Source organism: Lepidochelys olivacea, assembly GCF_965140295.1.
Source record: "Lepidochelys olivacea isolate rLepOli2 genome assembly, chromosome: 2".
In the NCBI taxonomy this organism is placed as follows: Eukaryota; Metazoa; Chordata; order Testudines; family Cheloniidae; genus Lepidochelys; species Lepidochelys olivacea.
In genome coordinates, this window is record NC_140412.1 from 240,454,152 (window position 1) to 240,469,634 (window position 15,483).

The 15,483-nt window shown below is 39.0% G+C and overlaps 1 protein-coding gene across 1 annotated transcript in view; it reads right to left on the bottom strand.

Annotated features, from left to right (window-relative positions):
• Positions 1 to 15,483, bottom strand: part of ZNF438 (zinc finger protein 438) — a 99,288-nt gene that overhangs the window by 50,939 nt on the left and 32,866 nt on the right. The window contains exon 4 of the mRNA XM_084618853.1: positions 12,360 to 12,566. The gene's annotated coding sequence lies outside the window, so the exon portion shown is untranslated. The remainder of the gene's footprint in view (positions 1 to 12,359; positions 12,567 to 15,483) is intronic.

Below are 15,483 nucleotides of genomic sequence, written 5' to 3' on the forward strand. Positions count from 1 at the left end.
CCTAAATCATTTTCAAAAGGGATTTAGGCATTTAGGAGCCAAAAATTCCATGGACAGTTGACAGGATTTAAACATTTAGGAATTCTGAAAATGAGATGGTCTCCTAAATCAGTTAGATTTTGCAATGCTTAGCACAGGAATGCCTAAATACCTTTAAAAATCTGGGCCTAAAAGCTTATCTATTTTCCTAATTAACAGGTTCCTCTGAACATAACATTTTAAAGGTCTTTGACTTATGACAGGTCTATTTACATCACATTTGTGAATTTGAGTGTAAAGACTTAAAGATATATTTGAGATTTGAGCTCATGCCAGCATAAAAGATCAATAATAGTCGAAGAAAAAACAAACTCCTTTGCCATTGCAAAAAAAGGGTCGGACGCCACAATTAAAGCACGAACTTCACTTATTCCTCTGGTTGATGCAATTGACAATGATCCAGATAAGCAGTGTAATGCTAAACTTTTAACAGCTTCTAAGATGACACCAAAATTCTCTGAAAAGCAGATGAACCATGAAAAAACATGAACTAGTTCTTCTGCTTGGACTTAATCATTCTGGGCCATTCATAAAAGGAACTCAAAGGCCATTTTATCAGGACACTAACTTCAATTCTTACAAACAAAATGATAAAATATTGTAGGTCAGTTGTGTGAAATTATGCACAGGGCTTAATGATCTTTTTTGACAAACTGAGCAATGAGTTTGGAAGTTTTTAAGGCCCTTCTACAAGTAGGCAAATCATCATGTGCTGGCTATCTAGCAATCCACAAAGATGTTTGAAAACTTGGAAAGGTTAATTTCCTTGTGCAAGACCTTTGATTCAAAACATGGAATTCTTGCCCACTTGAGAGCTACAAAGTTGAATATACTAACAGATTTTGCCAATTTATTAACTTTCAGCTTTCTGACTGAAATTTTCTAGGTATGACCTGTGCCTAAAATGTATAGTATTTAGAAAGTTTGAGCAACAGTGGTCCAGCTGTTTTCAAATGAGATAGATAGGATAGATAAGGATACCACATATGAAACTCAATAGCGCATATTATAACTTCAAAGTATATATTAGTTATTCATGAATAAATAAAACAATAATTCAGGTACTGATAATTTAGGTAGAAAGAGCTCTCTGCTACACTACGTAGAAGATCCAGGTTGGAAGGCAAATTCATGACTGCCAAACAAGACTCCAAAACGGGAGTTGTGTTGCTTCCATGGCTACAAACCCAAAGAGTGGTATTGATGGTAGACTTTTATGAAGTTTATTGAATCCTGAATAGATCAAGTACAAGTTCAACAAGTACCTGGCTATGACATTAATGGATAGCATGAAGGGGAAGAGAGGTATGAAAGAAAGAGAAGGTAATCGTTTCAAAAATGGCCATATCTAAGAAACAAGTAATATTTTCCAATGCTTAACCCAATCTAAGTGCAGCTACATTCCAATACCTTTGATTTCCCTCTTTCTCAACATTAATTTGCATTGTGTTACTGACAATTTTAATATATTAAAATGAAGATTCACACCAATTTTCTTCAACTAACCCCCCCCAACTTCTATTTGCTGTCATTCTGAGGAGTGGATGGGACTCACCTGTGAACTGCTCACCAACAACTCTCCTAATTCAGCCAATGGCAATCATGTTTACATATGACATGGCTCTTCTTTACACTGTAATGTACAGGTGGGGAAAAAAGCACAGAACTATAAGTCGTGCTAAAAATCACTTTTATTATTTTGGTTCATGTTGAGTCCCTTTTCTCCATCTTGTGTCTATATTTTGCCCTCTTAGGTTGTAAGCTCTTCAGGGCAAGAGATCTTTTTTTCTGGATAGTTATATGCTTAGCGCAGTTTGTGCATGAAAACACATTAAAATAATTCATTTCCTGTAATAGAACCAGTGATGTAAATATAATAGGTTAATTCCCTTTTCTGATGTTGGGTACCAAAAAACCCAACAAGATTCAAATTATGAATTATAAACCTTTTGTTTTTTTACGCACTTACGACTAAGACTTCATAAACCTCATTAGACTAATTCACACAATGACTTGCTAAGAAAATTTATTGCCCTTGCTACATCCCCACCCCCACCAGTCTCATCAGATAAACTGCACTTTGAAAGAACTGGAAACCTCAAATACTAGGGTTACACATTATGCTGTTAGAGGACTATATAACTAGAATGTCATCTTAAAATTCAGAATAGCAAATTCATACTATACCCTCACTATAATGCCCTTCACAATAGCAAACCTAGTCCCTCGATCCCACCTCCAGCCCTGCCATTGAGGAGGAGGCGGCTGACAGCTCCTCTGGCTCCAGAGCTGCAAGCGGCAAGGTGGGGTGGGGACAGGGGAAGTGGGGAGGAGAACAGAACTCTGACACACCCTCCGGCTCCCGGGGTGTGGGGCGGGGGGGGGGGGGGTGAGACAGAGCAACAGCTCCTCCAATCCCAAGGCCTCAACCAGGGCAGACTTCTCCTCTGGCCCCAGTGCCAGAGGAGTCCTCTGTTCTGCTGCAGGGCTTGAGGTGTCAGCCACCCAACCTCCCCACAGCGGAGATCTTTCCCTATAATGAACCACTGGCTATAACAACCAAATGGCTTAGATCTCATGTCTTATCTGACACTGCTTGAATGGTTTGTATACATGAAACCACTTTAACTCATTATTAAAGCTGGTAAGTCATTTGCCATATGGCACAGATGACAACTAATGAGAGACAGAATGGATATACTGCTAAGATTTATTTAAATAAAAATATGTAATATTTGATAAATATTTGTGACCTAGTGCTGGGCAACAGCACCTGATCCAACACTCTGATTGCTGCAACTCCAGGTAGTTGCCCCAGAGCACATCTGACCATGGGAACTGATCCCAATTGATAGATTGGGATAGGCTGGATGGAGTTAAAAGGCTAATTAACTCATTTGCATAGATGGTGCAAAAGTCACAGGAAGTGCGACCAGGAAGAGGAAAGTGAGAGTTGAGTGATAGAGAAGGAGAGCTAGGCTTGCAGACAGAGCCATGAGAGATTTCTCCCCTCCTTGGCTCAAGAGCTGAGGGCTCCATGTTATTGTTGGTATGAGGTGACAGTCTGAAAAGTTGGTGGAAAAGAACAGTGTAAATATATTGTTTTACCCAAAGGTCTCTGAACTGTTTGTGGGGCTACATATATGTAGGACTGAGTCTGCCCTGCCACACCCTTCTTTAGAAATGAATCCCTGACAGCACAGCATTACTGACAAAATGCATTTTTATTACAAAGAATATTCTTTCAGATAAACATGCAAAGAATAAATCAAATTATAACCTTATCTTTGTTCACTGCATTTCTTCTTTGTATTACTGTGTTATTTTTATTGCACAAATAATCCCTGCCAACATAACTTCCACATCTGAATCCTCACCCATTGGCTTGTTTTAAATATGTTAAACAAGAACACTGAGTTTCAAAGAATAACAGACATACTTAATATAAGTATCCTCAAATCATTTTCACTGCAAAAAAATATGAAATAAATAATAAAAAATTATCTCTGGCTATTCTCCAGGACCAGCTGTGACGCTCAGACAAAGTTATGCCAGGGAACATTTTTTCTTGCTCTGCAGGCCTCCAACTTTTCTTTCGATTCGTTAAAGAATATGTATCTTGCTAATTCATTCAGTAAGATCTCAAGCTGAACACAACTGGACCAAATTAGTACTTTGATAAAAAATAACGAAGGATATCCAAGGTGCTGAAAATGCTAGGTGTTCATGATTTCATAAACAGGACCTTTACCTCCAAGTCCTGAGAGCTGTGTTAGGAGACAACTTGCCAATTACAAATTCCATCTTTCAGACAGATAATGTCTGGAATCAGGGCCTGCAGCACAGCTAATCTCCAAGCAGCCTCATCAGTACAGCTGGTCTGCTGCAGGCTACCTGACTGGCCAAGCTACATGGTTCGCTGGAGGGACCAGCAGCTCGCAGGCTGCTCAATGCTCATGCCGACTGTTTTTCCTGCTTCTGTGTTACTTTACTCCAGCTAACTCCTGCCTTTCACCCAGACTTGCCTCTTTCTTGTCTGCTACTCTGCTCATTCCAGTTCCTGACCTCCAATTTAAACACTGGCTCCAGCTTCTGACTACTGACTCTGGCTTGACCGCTGGCTCTGGTATCTAGCTTCTGACCTCCAGCTTGATCTTTGGCTCCAGCTTCCAACTACTGACACTAGCCCTTGGCTCATGACGCCAGCTCCAACCACTAAGTCTGACGCCTGTTCTGACCACTATACTAGACCACCCTCACCACGATCAGCTGATAGATAAAACCAAAGTGCCACTTCCAGTGATTAAGTCTCCTAAGTAACTCTACTTCCCATTACTGCTACTAATGGTATTAGACCCTCCATTTTGGCCAAATTAAAACTTTAGCAATTATGTTCACACTTCATAAATTCCCCCTGTAGTTTCAATTAGATATAATATGCTTCACTGTCATAAATTGTTACCACATTTCACATGAGATAGTAAATAGCTCATATATCCAGTTTAATTTGTAAAATTATATCGTGATCCTTCAAGATTTAAAGATTTGCAGAAATGTATGAGATTATTATGGTGTCTATTTGCTTTCAGAGAAGACCCAGTTTTAAAAGCACTATTAATGTGGACAAATGTCCAATATAGTCTTCATAATCTCAGTTCATCCTAAAAGTAACTAATGGCATCAAATATTAGGAAATGAAGATTCAGAAAGGAAAAAAAGCACCTTTGAGTTTTATTTGGATTTGATTCAATTCTCAAAGCAGTAATTTCCTCCAAAAACAATACAGCAGCTGTCAAATAATTCATAGATAACAGTCCCTCTTAGAATCCCTGATATGGTCCTGTTCTTTACACTATACTTCTATGGAATATGGCATTTAGATGAATCAATACTCCTCTAGATTGGTTTCTTCTCCCACCACGTGTTTCAACTCTCTCACAGGGCACTCACACGAAGCATCTAATTATTGCAGAACAGTCTCAGATTGATCATTTTATAAAAGTTGGCTATTCTCTTCTTACAAGATCCTATCACCACCCCGTTAGTTTGGTCTTCAAAACATCAGACTAAATAGAAACTCGTTGATGTCAACAGAAGAGGCTGTTCCTGGTTTATTTATTTTATTTTCATTCTGTTAGATTTTTAGAATATGCTCACAAAGCCTGAGGTGCTTCACCACATTTTTTAAGCATATACACACATTTTTCAGCTTCTTAGTAAGATTCCATGCTCTCTACGAGCTATAAAGAAAAGAAGACAGAACAAAGAAGTCAGTGGAACATTTAAAAATCTAGAGAAGATACCATCTACCACCACAGATCAAACATATATGTCCACATTGCTGGAAAAGAATTCGTTAATTTATTAAACCTTCCAGAAAACATGATCTTTTTTTTTCCCCTGTGAAGGGAATAAAAAATTCAAGATTGCAACATGGCAAATCAGAACTTAGACAGTCCTTGGATGTGAAACCGCCTCCTAAAGGACATCCATAGGATTGTACCTTCTTGGCTGCTTTTAGAGCATGTTGTAAAGTGCATGTTAAGTTTCACTGCCACCATTTTTAAGCACTCTTTTGTTTTTGCTTTTTATTTTAATATTTGTAAACACCTATTTCTTTTTATTCTTTTGATTAATTGGGACTTGGTTCTCTTTGTTCGGTGGGGTGCTTTGCCTGATGGCTTTTGGGCTCATCGTTTATATAATCTTTTATATCATATATCATCAAATATATAATCTTCCATTTCAGTTTTGGAGTCAGATTTTAAGGCCAGAAGGGGCCATCATGATCATTTTAATCTAACTTCCTGCATAACATATGTCAAAGAACCTCATCCAATAATTTCTGCATCAAGCCCATAACTTGTTTAACCTTTAGAATAACCTTTAGAAAAGAGATCCAGTCTTGATGTAAAAACTTCAAATAATGGAAAATCCACCACATTCTTTGCTAAATTATTCCAATGGGTAATTAACCTCACTGTTAAAAAATTCTGCCTAAAATTATCCACCTATTAGATCCCATGCTTTTTTTCTGCTACATTAAAGTACCATCTAGCATCAGAAATCTCTTCCCCATGTAGGTATTTACAGACTGAAAAAAATTCACACCTTAATTTTGTCATGGATAAATTAAATAGATGGAGTTTCTTAAATCTCTCACTATATGGCATGTTTTCCAGATTACAGATAATTTTTGTAGCTCTTCTCTGAACACCTTCCAAAATCCTGTCACCATTCTTTTTGAAGTGCAAACTCTGGACTTGTACACAGTATTTTCGTAATGGTGATGCTGTACACAGAGGCAATATCACCTCCCTCTGGGTAATCTCATCCACAAACAAATTTAACTACCCTCTCTATTGTGAGGACTCACAGATCCATCTCTCTATTCCAGACTCATGGATGTCTAGCCATCAGCGCAAGCTCAACGTGGCTAAACAGAGCTCAGTCTTTCCCTCCATGCCGTTCCTGCCACCTCCTTTCTTGATCACTGTTGATACAACCATCCTGCCTGTCATTCAGCCTGGTGTCATCTTCAACTCGGACCTTCTCGAGGTTCTCACATCCAGGTATATTTAAATCTTGCTAATTCTTTCAGTACAACATCTGTAAGACCCAGCCTTTCCCATCATTCACACAGCTAAAACTTGTATCCAGGCTCTCACCATCTCACCTTTCAATTATAGCAACATCCTTTTCTCTGCCCTTGACAAATGCAATCTTGCTCCACTTATATCCATTCAAAATCCTGCAAAGATAATTTTCCTAGCCCATCACTTTGACCGTATCAGCCCTCTCTTTGCAAACCCTCTACTGGCTTCCCCTTCTATATCACATCAAATATAAGCAACTTGCCTTCACTTGCAAAGCCATTTATGGCCAATCCCCACCATCTCTCATTTACTATCAAGATATCAACTCCTACCTCACCACCCACTTAATAGTTTTTCAAACGAGCACCTTCACACTTCCTCCCATGCTGCCCCTCATTCTTGGGAGGAGTTTCCCATAAACCTCTGCAAAGATATTTCATTCTACTTCAAAACACTCCTTAAAACACTTCTTTTCCACAATGTCAAAAAAAAAAACTTGACAACAGTTAGACCGTGGTATGTGGAGGCCATTGCTAACCATGCTGACCAATATTCTCATTGTTTCCTTATACTCTTTACCTAGACTGTCTGTACCTATCTACTGTCTCATTTTATACTTAGATGATAAGCCCTTGAGGCAGAAATAATCTTTTTATTCTGTTTGTATAACACCTAACATAACAGAATCATAGAATATTAGGGTTGGAAGAAACCTCAGGAGATCCTCAAAGCAGGACCAACACCAACGAAATCATCCCAGCCAGGGCTTTGTCAAGCCGGGCCTTAAAAACCTCTAAGGATGGAAATTCCACCACCTCCCTAGGTAACCCATTCCAGTGCTTCCCCACCCTCTAGTCAAATAGTGTTTCCTAATACCCAACCTACATCTCCCCCACTGCAACTTGAGACCATTGCTTCTTGTTCTGTCATCTGCCAGCACTGAGAACAGCCTAGCTCCATCCTCTTTAGAACCCCCCTTCAGGTAGCTGAAGGCTGCTATCAAATCCCCCCTCACTCTTCTCTTCTGCAGACTAAATAACCCCAGTTCCCTCAGCCTCTCCTCGTAAGTCACATGCCCCAGCCCCCTAATCACTTCCATTGTCTTCCGCTGGACTCTCTCCAATTTGTCCACATCCCTTCTGTAATGGGCGGACCAAAACTGGACAGGGTCCAGGGATATGACTAGGATTCCTACACAATACAGTAATTTAAATAAATAATAATACTTTATATTTCCCTGCTTATATATCCAAGGATTGCATACATTATCTTAGCTAGAGCATGAGCTGATGTTCAATTGGTTATCTACCATGGCCCTTAAATCCTTTTCAGAGTCACCAACTTCCAGGATACAATTTTCCATCTTATAAATGATATCTACATTCTTTGTTCCTAGATTAATTATCTTGCATTTGGGTGTATTAAAATGCATGTTGTTCAAATAAGACACCTTACCAAGCAATTCATGTCAATCTGTATAACTGACTTGTTCCCATCATTTTTTAGTCACTCCACAATTTTTTTGTCATCTACAAGTTTTACCAACAAGAAGTTCATATTTCCTTCCGGTCCTTGATGAAAATATTGACTAACACTGGGACAAGAACAGATGCCTACGGGACCCCACTAGATATATCTCCATTGGATGACAATTTCCCATCTACAATTGCTTCTTATGACCAGTTTTTAATATATTTGATATGGGCTGCACTGATTTTGTATAGTGCTATTTTTTAATCATAAGTGTGCATAAGTAAAAATGCCTTACAGAAGTTTATTATGTCAACCGAGTTACCTTTATTAACCAAACTTCATTGCAACAAAAAAGATACGTTCTTTGATAAAACCTATTTTCCATAAAACCACGTTGATTGGCATCAATTATGCTGCCACTCTTTATGTCTTTACTGATTGCATCTCATATCAACCTTTCCATGATTTTCCTGCAGATCAATGACAGACTAATTGGCCTATAGTTACCTGAGTCACCCCTTTTAGACTTTTTGAATATTGGCACATTCACTTTTTTACAGTCCTCTGGACCTTTCCCAGTGTTCCATGATCTGTTTAAAATCAACATTAATGATTCAGAGAACTCCTTGGCCAATTGTCTTACTACCCATGGTTGCCATTATTGCAGATTTAAAAATGTTTAATAGCTGCTGTTTAACATCCTTCCTCATTACTGATGGGATTGAAATTATTTCATCAACACTGTAAAATATAATACACCATCCTACCTCTTTCTGAATCAAAACAGAAATATTTATTGACTACTTATGCCTTTTCTGTATCATGATTGATAATTATACCATCCTTGTCTAATATCGGACCTATAACAGACAGGATTTTGTTTGATACACACACACAGTCCTTGTTGTCCTTAATTCTAAGGATCATAGATTTTTATCGACACCTTTAGCTTCCCTTACCAATTATTTTCTAACTGCTTGGTATGCATGGCTATCAGCTTCTCCAGTTTTTCTATTTTTCAAAATTATTTTATTTTGTATTGGTACCTTTCACCACACCTTTTCACCAGAATGTTTTTTTAACCAAAGAAGCCTTCTTTCATAACTCAAAGAGCATATTTTGTTGGGTATCTAATCTCTCTTGCGCATTTGAAGAGTAACATTCTATACATACAGTTGTAGGCCCATAAGACATTTCCAAGGCCTCCCTTGTGACACTGGACATTTTCCAATTCACCTTTGAATCTAAATCTGGGGCACAGCATTATGTGTTCAATGATCTGACTGCTCTCACAGAAGTCACACGAAGGGGAGTTCTTTGATTTTCCACTTTTGGCTCAAGTAGCCACATTGTTCATGGTTTGTTCAGATGTGATTCAATGCAGTCCAAAGTCTGTGTGGCAGGTTGAAACCAGGAGGGTAGCTTCTTGGGTTAGTAATAATGTGCTTGTTTCGAAGGGTAGATGAAGTCCAGACACTTTGCCATTCCCTGGCCAGATCCAGAGACATGAGGTGGTCACTTGTGGTACATAGTGGTTTTCATGATTTCAGGCATTGTTGGGAATGTAGCCAGGAGGGAAGTTCTGCGTAATCTTCAGAGTGTTTAAGTTCTCATGCTCTGGCTATATTTAAGCTGATAGCAAACGCTGAACATGCAGCTAATACAATGATCACTTGCACAAATGGAACCATCAGTTTTTAGTTCAGTGATCAATTAATCTTTATCCATCAGAATAAAGTCTAATGCAGAATTACCCCAAGTTGAGTGCAATGTTTTTGTATTAGAAAGTTGTGTGTGATTTTTAGAAATTCTAAGGACGTTTCACCAGTGGCAGCATGAGACCTCTAGCATGTGTTTCCCATACTGAAATCCCACATAACATGTTTTTTCATCCTATACATTACAAATAGATGTTTAAGTAGCTGCTCATCCTCTTCCATTATGTCATGTGGACATTTATCTGTCTTGTGATTTATCAGTTAGCACATTGATCCATACACATTCTAGGTCCCGTTCTTCTGAATTTTCAGTACCTGCTAAGGATATGTCTACACTTCAAGCAGGAAGTACACTTTCCAGTTTGAGAAGATGATTGCACTAGCACGCTACAAACAGTTTAGATCTAGAAAAAAGTCCTGAAATGAAATGGAATACTATTGAAAGTCTTCATTAAAAAAAGACAAATGTTTCCTTTGACGCACATTTTCTTGTATGAAAGCTTCATTGCACCTTTCAATAATATATTAAAAAAACAATTCAAGATATATTTTGTAAAGTTGATCCCAGTTTTTGGGATCTACATGGATACTGATGGCTGGCTTGCTACCAATCTTTGCTATCATCTTGTGCAAGGAAAAATAAGATTTAGTCCTGTTTTATGTGCCAAAGTTTATCTCCCATCCCTTCTTGGGGTTTTTTGAGGGGGGAGGAGGAATGGGGCCACAGTGGCTCATAAGTGCCGAAGACATTTATCACCTCTCTCTTGTGGATATTTTTTACCTGTATAAATTTGCTTACTTTATGGAAGCCTCTTGATACATACCATGTAAATGTCGGCAATCATACTAGAATCTTGCATATTTCTATTTAAGGTTAACCTGCTTCAGTGCTGATGACAAACATCCACTCTCAATTCCACTGTCCTTAAGTTAATGTTGGTTTTCCTCTTGGTGAATGCTTAGTTGCATGAATGACAATTGTCTTTATAGAGGCTGAATAGGTAAAACCTCCCAAAAATAGGTTTCTATATTTTGAAAGCTTTGTGTCAAATAAATGTATTGTTTATAAGGATTTCAAAATGAACTGCTTTCTTCAACAAATATTACACTAAGTCAAAAGTATCTGAAAACCTACAGAAGAAAGACCAAATTCATTTATAAGGTTAAATGGTTGAACTTCTTTATAATCGCTTCTGTAATTCAAACTTTTGTACAGATCAATTTTATAAGTAGTTGAGGAACAACATTTACAAATTTAATCCTTTTATTTTAAATTTAAAATATTCTATAGAAAGCACAAGACTTATTCAATACCACACTAGACATCAAAAATGAAACTCTCCCTCCAGAAAGCAGCCATAAATATGTACCATATGGATTTCATAGCATATAAATCATGAAACAATAAACTCTTTAAAAGTATTTTAGAGGAGGCTCTCTAAAAAGACAAACTAGTACTAAAGCTCAAGAACTATACAATATGGAAAAAGAAAAGTAATAAGTGATTGAGGAGAAATTAGGAAGAGATATTAATAAAAGCCAAGAAAAAATTCAGGGGTAGGACAAACTAAATATATTTTAATGAGAAAAAGTGAGTTTCATTCTAAGGATTTCTCAGAAGACAGTTTATAAAGGATCTGAGTTTTTTCTAGATAGCCCTTTCAGTTTACCATTACTTCCTGCACTCCTTTCACCTAGCAAAATACTTTTATAAGTAAAACACTCCAGGCAGCAAGTATTTGTAGAGATTTGTACTTTGTAAACACAGACAATTAAAAAAACCATACAAATTAAACAGGCAAAATAAAAAACCAGGTAACTGTAAAATTTCTGAAAGTATTTTGTCTTCTCAAATGTCAAAAAGAGCACAAGATTTATTTTTCTTTGGCACAGAAGAATGCCTGGACACTCGAAACTAACACTGTGCTTACGTTTCTATTTAGCTTCTAACTTTTTCTTTTTTTTAAAGGCAAATCCTCTAATTATTGCTGGCAGCAATAATTTAGCAACAGCTAAGTCCGTCTGAAATCGTTGATTCCCAATAACATGCCAAGTCTCAGTACACAGAAATTTCCCAACTGGACAATAGAAAACTAAGACTGTGAAGGAGCTATTCTAATCACTATACTGGCATTTTTTCTGCAGTTTCTGAAACTGAACTAATAATATACATTATTAACCTTACCATTACTGAAGTTGGCATGCCCTCTTCTTCAATCAGAGAATCTGAATTCTAGTAGCAAAAACTCAATAGTGATCACTGAGTAATTCCCTTGAGAAATGAGTATGAAGGAAACGAGTATGAAATTCCTAATTCTGCATGAGATGTTACAGATATATTAGAATCATTTTGTTATTTGCTTGCTGTCTGTGTTTGGAGTCTAGTTAGAAATAAGAGTTACCTGCGTTCTTTACAGTTAAACTGCTGTGAACGTTAATAAACAAAATTGGATATATGGATGAGGTAATGGAGATCAAGGGTGTTTACAGACTAGTTTTTAAAAAAAGAGATAAGACACTGCCCACCCAGTACCTTGTTCAACATTTTTGCTTCATTAAAATCCAGCGAAGCAGTAAGCAGAATTCGTGAGGTTGGAAACGTCTGCTAGAGTGTGCAAACTTCACATAAACTGTTCAGAAAAAACGGAGCTGTCAACATCTTGAGGATCAATGGCAGACCTATGACACTGATGGCACAGCCTCTCTTTTAGCTTCACGTTGTAAAATAAAACACTGCGGTCTGAAATGTGAAAGAAAAAGTAACTCATGCACAAGATTAAATTATTTACGGACAAAGGGCAAAGACCTGTCTCCCTCCACTGGTACGGAGTGTCTTAAGTACAGCAGAAAGGTTACATTTTCACTGCATGGGGTGAAAGTGGAAGAAGAAGGGCAACCTTCTTTACACCTTTTAATACTAATGGAAAAAAATGTACCTCCGTAGTTCTGAGACAATATGAGGAAACCACTATCTTCTTTTTTTACAGTCAAGGGGATGCTACTCAACACTGCCCACTAACCTAAAATGCAGCACTACAGAAATGAGTGCAATGGTATCTCAAATATGAAGGTCCCAGGCCATAGAAGGTTTTGATTTATAAAGCCAACACAATAAACTCCACCCAGAAGCCAAAAGACAGCCATTCGTGTACACGTCAATCATCATGGTCAAGTCTGAGTCTGATAGAAGAAAATGTCTGGTCTCCTGTGATGGAACTGGGCATTTTTGCCACCATTATTTGGCTTTCCATCATTTGCCATCATCGACTAGGACAGTGGTCACCAACCTGTCTATTGTAATTGACTGATCAATCCTGGAGCCTCAGCCAGTCGATCTTGATCTCTGGACTGCTAAAGTCCAGCAGTACAGCAGGACTCAGAGGCTGCCTGCCTGCCGTGGCCCCATGCCGCTCCATTGGCCAATGGGAGCTGCGGGGGCAGCACTTTCAGGCACCGGCAGTGCACGGCAACCCACTGTCTCCCCCACCCCAGGGGCTGCACACAGAGACATGCCAGCAGCCAGCCGCTTCCAGGAGCGGAGTGGGGCTACGGCAGGCAGCCTGCCTGAGCCCCGCTGACCGGGAACCGCCTGAGGTAAGCACCTCCTGGCTGGAGCCTGCACCTCACACCCCCTCCTGCACCCCAACCCAAAGCTCCCTCTCAGACCCTGCACCCTGTCCCACATCCCAAACCCCTACCCCAACCCAGAACCCCCCTGCACCCAAACTCCCACCCAGAGCCCACACCCTTCACCCCCTCCTGCATCCCAATCCCCTGCACCAGCCCAGAGCCCCCTCCTGCACCAAACTCCCTTCCAGAGTGTGCACCTCTCACCCTCTCCTGCACCTCGACACTCTGCATCAGCCTGAATCCCCCTCCTGCACCCATACTCCCTCTCAGAGCTTGTACCCCACACTCCTGCACCCCAACCCCCTGCCCCAGGCTCAGCCAATGCACACCCCACCATTGAGAATGTTACAGTGATTTGTGACAATCCCTGAAGGATTTAGGATCTATAAACCACAAATGACACTAATAAAAAGTAAAACTCATGAAATATCCAGTGGATTCTATGAGATTAGATGCAGTGTGACCACATGACACCTGCACCCAAACTCCCTCCCAGTGCAGGACACCTCACTACTGCACCAGGCTCAGCCCGGAGCCCCCTCCCACACTCCGAACCCCTTGGTCCCAGCCCAGAGCCTGCACCCCAAACCCCTGCCCCAGCCCGATGGAAGTGGGTGGGGGAGAGTGAGCGACAGAGGGAGGGGTGAATGGAGTAAGCAGGGTGGGGCCTCGGGGAAGGGGCGAGGTAGATCCTGGGTTGACCTTAAGTTCAAAAAGTGATCATGTGCATAAAAAGGTTGGAGACCCCTGATCTAGGAGTCAAAAGTATTCCAAGGCTATAAACAGACTCTCAGTTTTGTGTGCATCAGTTTGCAATTCCATCAGTGATACTTGAGTATTTTTTCTTCCTATCTGTTTTGTCACAGGTAAGAACAACTCTCTAGATTTAGTCAAAGTTCAGGCACTTTCTTAAAAGTGAGTGAACGGAACAAATTAAAATTGTATGTTAAAACTGATATGGGTATGGATGTGAAGTGTTACAATGAAATGCGAAAGAAATCACTTGCATATCCTGAAAGGTGCCATGTTGAAATATTTTTCATGTTGGTTAGAACTGTAGCCACACGTCTAATATCAAATGCTGTTGTGAAGAATTTGTTTAGTATTATAACTCAAAAAAGCATGACAAGATGTCTCTTGTAACAGTTGGGGTGTCCATCAGCAATGATTCCCAACACAAGTTCCATAATTTTGACAGCACCAGACCATTGACAGTATAGTTTCCCCCCAAACCAGAGAAAATGGAGTAAGTATGATGCAAAACTGTTATATCCTTTCCTTTTTTGAGTCCTGACAATAAAAAGAGCAGTAATAATCAATATTAGGACAGTAACTAATTTCCATGGTAAAAATGATTAAGTCTCTCAGAAAAATAAAGGAACATAAAAACGGCCTTCTAAAAATCTAATCAGATGCTACCTGAATGTAATTAAATTTTTGTGGGTTCACTGAACATGAAAGTACCTACAAGCAAAAAGTGCTATTACACCTGATGTATATATGTAAAACTGTTTAAATGTTAGTTTCAAAAGAGCAATAAAAATGTAAGTGAGACACCTTTGCCTTAGATAAGTGAAATGACTTAATCACTGTTGCTGTTTTATTTTAGGTATATTTATGCACATTGTCATAACAGTAATTTACATGTCTGCTTAAGTGGAGGGCTTGTACCCTTTATGCATGAAACTCAATTAATTATATTTGTGTAAAAGCTTGAAAAAACACAACACAAATTATTTTTTTAACTGGAGAATAGTTGTTAAATGATTTCAAATAAATTAAACTTGCTTCCTGCAATGAATACTGAAGATGATGGGCTCAATTCTTCCCTGGAACTCCCTGGATCTGCATGAGTTAGAGAAGCCTAGGGCCGTTAGAGGCTGCTTTAACTTAAACCAACAAAAGGATCAGCAGAGCAGACCATCACCTCAACCCTTTCCTACCCAACACATCTACTCAAAGCAGCTACTTTTAGTCACAATACAAAGGTAGCTGCTTTGAGTTTACTTCTACTTTTTGTGCAACTG